The following is a 5,016-nucleotide window of genomic DNA, read 5'->3' as shown; positions in this document are numbered from 1 at the left end:
ATGATTTATTTTATTAGGATAAAATAAGATACATAACAAGAAAATGTTCAAAGTGTAGGTTGTCTTGGTCCTGGTTTAGTGGTGGGAGTTAGGATAACATATATAAAGGATGTTTTTCACAAAAGGTATGAAGCAATTTGTTGCTATTAGGTTGAGGTATACTTTGGATAAGGAGCCCTGGTGGCACAACAGGTTAGGCACTTGGCTGATAACCAAAAAGTTGGCGGTTTGAACCCACCCAATGGCTCCATGGGAGAAAGACCTGGTGACCCACTCTCATAAAAACTACAGCCTAGAAAACCTTATAGGGGCAGTTCTGCTCTGTTACATGAGGTCACTGTGAGTCGAAAATCGACTCGACAGTACCTAACAACAAGATATTTTGCATGCTGTTATTAGGTATTATGGCCAAGATGTCCTAAAAGACCCACATACCCATTTGGTCTAGCCAGCTTCCACTGCAGGTTCTCTGATGTTGGTGGAGCAATGGCAGATAAGGCAATGAATGATATAATAACCCCATATTGATAGTTGAACCTTGAGCTCTGAACTCCAATGCTAGCCTTTAATGAGCTGAACTGGACCACATGGAAAACTCCTTTTTCCTAAACTAGTAAGACATATAAACAATATACTAAGTGAAAGAAATTGGACACAAAAGGTCACATGTTATGTGATTCCATTTGTATGAAATGTCCAGAATGGGTACATCCATAGAGACAAGAAGTAGACTAGTGCTTGCCAAGGGATGTGGAGAGGGAGGAATGGGGACTGACTGCTAGTAGTTACAAAGTTTGTTTTTGGGGTGATGGAATTAGATAGTAGTGATGGTAAAACAACATAGTGAATATACTAACTACCACTGAACTGTACACTTTAAAATGGTACATTTTATATTAAATGAATTATATTTCAGTTTTAAAAAGTTTAAGCTTTGGTTTAAAGGAAGCCACAAAGGCTATTTTATTTTTTTTACTCTGCACCCTACCCCAAAGCCAAAACTCACTTCTATTCCTATAATGGACAGAAAGGCTAGGATCACCCTTCTGTTAGCATCAGGAAAAATGAAATAAAAATGAAAGCAACAGCAACAACAAAAAGAAAGCAGACTAGAAAGGAGCGTGGTTGTTCCTAGAGTCCAAGATCAAACTGGCCTGAGCTAGGCAGGAACAGAAGTCCCTTGATTTGGCTACCAAGTGGGAGAAAGGGCAGATATCAAAGGGAAGAGCCAGGACAAAAGCAAGATTAAAAAAGCCCATACCCTCCCTAAGTGAGCAGGCTTAGCCTTTATAGGAGGGAACAGATTGAAGTCCATGCGGATGTGTTTGCAATGCTTGTCCCTTAGAAGATGTGTTCCATTCAGTGCCTTACAATCAGACATACCCAAATCCATATTTCTCCTCCTCAGGGGAGGAGGAAAGAAAGGAAGGGGAAAGATGACTTCCTTTACCCAGAGGCACAATACATGTTCCCAACTGCAGATAAGATAAATAAAGAATTGTTGTTGGCTGTGGTCGAGTCCTTTTTTTCCCCAACTCATAGAGACTCCCTGTGACGGAGTAGAATGGCCTCACAAGGTTTCTTAGGCTGTAATCTTTACAGAAGTAAATTACCAGGTCTTTCCCCACCAAGCTTTTAGTAACCAGCTGAGTGCTTATCTACCCATTTGTGCCACCAAACCAAGAACCAAACCCATTGCCATCAAGTGGATTCAGACTCATAGTGACCCTATAAGACAGAGTAGAACTGCCCCATAGGGTTTCCAAGATTGTAAATCTTTACAGAAGCCAACTGCCACATCTTCCTCCTGCAGAGCTGAGAGGTTTGAACTGTCAACTTTTTGGTTAGCAGCTGAGCACTTAACCACTGCACCACCAGAGGTCCTTAAATAAAGAATACCCATGGAAAAAGAAAGGCAAAGAAATTGGGACAAAATAAAACATAATCCCAGTATTTTCTGTTACTCTTTAATCCTTCTCTGTATTCAAGAAGCCACCACTTTACCTTTTTATTTATTTTTTTTATTTTTGGTTTCAAGTAAGAGTCCTCCCCTCCACACCCCCACCAAAGCCCCTACTGCCCCCAGCCTAAGCAGCTACCATGGCTGAGGTGTCTGGCACGGCATTGTCCCAGGCGGGTTGGTATCTTTCAGATGAAGGCATTGAACCTTGTACAAGTTCTCCTGACAAAGTCAATGTAAATGACGCGTCAATATCTGAGAACAATTGGCAAGAAATTCCTCCCCAGAGACATCAGTGGTGGAAAGGTAGAAAAGCTTGAAGGTCCACGTGTTTTGCAGATTGCAAAAATTTGCAATGTTGCTGCACCAAAGGATAATGGAGAATCTCAGGCTGTACCAAGAATGCTGCGTTTGCAGATGACTGATGGTCATATAAGTTGCACAGGAGTAAAATTCAATAATATGTCAAAAATAAGCCTGAACACACTACCTGGAACTAAAATTAAGCTCTCAGGCATCGTTGACATAAAAAACAGATTCCTGCTCTTGAATGACTCTAATACTACAGTTCTTGGCAGTGAAGTGGAACACCTTATTGAGAAATGGGAGTTATAGAGAAGCTTATCAAAACATAATAGAAGCAATATTGGAACTGAAGGTGGACCACCTCTTTTTGTGCCATTTGAACAGAAGTGTGTATCTCATGTCCAAATGGATAGCAGAGAACTTAATTGAAGAAAGACACTGCAAGTTACAATGCCTGTCAAACCTTCAAATGGTAATGATGAATTTGAAAAACAAAGGACTGCTGTTATTGCAGAAGTTGCAAAGAGCAAAGAAACCAAGACATTCGGAGGAGGTGGTGGTGGTGCTAGAAGTAATCTCAATATGAGCACTGGTGGTAACCAAAATAGGGAAGTTTTACAGAAAGAAAAGTCAACCAAACCTGAAGAGAAACATGAAGGTGTCTATAGAGAACTGGTTGATGAGAAGACTGAAGCATTAACAGAAATGGGCTTCAGTAAGGAAGCATTGAAGCAAGCTCTTAAGGATAAGGCAACAACTTAGAAGCTGCATTGAATGTACTTCTTAATAGCAATAAACAGAAACCTATTACGGGTCCACCTCTAAGAGGTAAAGGAAAAGGCAGGGGGTGAATAAGAGCTGAAGATGAAGAAGACCTGGGAAGTTCAAGGCCATCAGCACCAGCACATTATTTGATTTCTTAGAGTCTAAAATGGGAACTTTGAATGTGGAAGAACCTAAATCACAGCCGTGGCAGCTTCATCAGCACAACACAGATTTTCGAATATGGACCAAAATGGAGTAAGAGATACTAACCAATCAAGACATCTTCCTCAAAATGATACCAGGCAGCTAAGACATGAAAAGTCTCCTCGTTTTCAAAGAGACACCCAAAATTCAAAGTCAGTTTTCGAAGGCTGTAGATTACCTAGAAACAGAGGTTCTGAAAAACTGACTTCTTCAGTATCTGAAGCATGAGCTGAAGAGAGAGTCAAGTGTGATAGACCATATTCTAGATATGGTAGAACTAAAGATACTTCATATTCTTTGAGTTCTCAGCACGATGATGGTGCTTTTAAAAAAAGAGATAACTCTATGCAAAGCAGACCAGGAAAAGGTCCATCCTATGCAGAGGCAAAAGAAAATCCACTTCCTCAAGAATCCATAGATTATAATAATCAAAAATGTGGGAAAAGAGAAAACCAACCAGCAAATCCTGATCATTTTTATGTAAAAATCGAAAAACATTTTAATGTAAATACTGATTACCAGAATCCTGTCAGAACTAATAGCTTCATTGGTGTTCCAAATGGAGAGACAGAAATGCCACTGAAGGGGAGGCAAGTAGGACCTATTAAGCCAGCAGGAACCATCCTACCTACTCCCTATGATGATAAAATATTTTATAACAGTGGGCCCAAAAGAAGATCTCGGCCAATTAAACCAGAAAAAGTCATAGAATCATCTATTCCTATGGAGTATACAAAAATATGGAAACCTGGAGATGAATGTTTTGCACTTTACTGGGAAGACAAGTTTTACTGAGCAGAAACTGAAGCTCTCTATTCTTTGGGCATGACAGCAGTTGTTAAATTCATTAATTATGGAAACTATGAAGAGGTGCTACTAAGCAACATCAGGCCCATTCAAACAGAGGCATGGGAAGAAGACTCCTACAACCAAACTCTGGAGTTCCGCAGAGGAGGTGATGGCCAGCCAAGATAATCAACTCGGCCGACTCAGCAGTTTTACCAACCTCCCTGGGCTCAGAACTAACACAAAGAGTGTCTTCATGAAGAAAGGAGCTGTTGACCGAAATATCCCAGGCAGAACCTCGTGATAGCGCTCCTATTTTCCCTTCAGATGCAGCCACGGTGGATATTAGTATTTGAAGGAAAAAAAAGATTTTGGAAAAAAAAAATTAAACATATACAAAGCGTAGGAAAAAAATATTGAGTTAAATATAGCAAATTTCTTTTACAAATGAATGAATTTTTTCTTCTGCCACCAATAAAACCAATTTGGTATTAAAAAAAAAGAAGCCACCATTGCTGGCTATCAGGGCAAGATTGTTAGCAGATAGCCAAGAAAGCTTCTAAGTTTTGAGTAAAAGTCTAGGCCCTCAGGGAAATTTCATAGAATTCAGAGGGTAAACAATGCTCGAGAAAGAATACACAATGAGTCTCCCATCCCACTCCAACCGGTTACTCTTCTTGTTGGGAGAACCGTCTGCCTCTATGCCTCCCATTCAGGCTGCCTAATTAAAGGTCTTGGGCCCAGAACATTCTCTGATAAGGAGGCTGAGAATTGGGTTGCCTTCTCTCTCTCAGCTCCTTCTGCTTACCAGAGAAGCTTTCTCCCCATTCTGGGCACACAGTGACTTTCTCTGTCTCTTGCACATGCGCAGGCACTACACGGCACCTGGCCAACTCCATTTCTGTATCTGTTCCCAGTGGGGAGGAAATGGGATCTCTCAGACTACAGCGCAAGAAGGGGAGCATGCCAGATAGTAAGAGCTGGCTTTGAGGGGT

At 40.8% G+C, this 5,016-nt stretch overlaps 1 pseudogene; it reads left to right on the top strand.

The window, feature by feature from the left end:
* Nucleotides 1-2,100: 2,100 nt before the first annotated feature.
* LOC101359086 (tudor domain-containing protein 3 pseudogene) lies at nt 2,101-4,261 on the top strand (annotated as a pseudogene).
* The last annotated feature ends 755 nt before the right edge of the window (nt 4,262-5,016 follow it).

Source organism: Trichechus manatus, unplaced genomic scaffold (assembly GCF_000243295.1).
Source record: "Trichechus manatus latirostris isolate Lorelei unplaced genomic scaffold, TriManLat1.0 scaffold00013, whole genome shotgun sequence".
Lineage (NCBI taxonomy): Eukaryota > Metazoa > Chordata > Mammalia > Sirenia > Trichechidae > Trichechus > Trichechus manatus.
The sequence above is the reverse complement of the archived record's forward strand: the minus strand, read 5'-3'. Positions and strand labels throughout refer to the sequence as shown.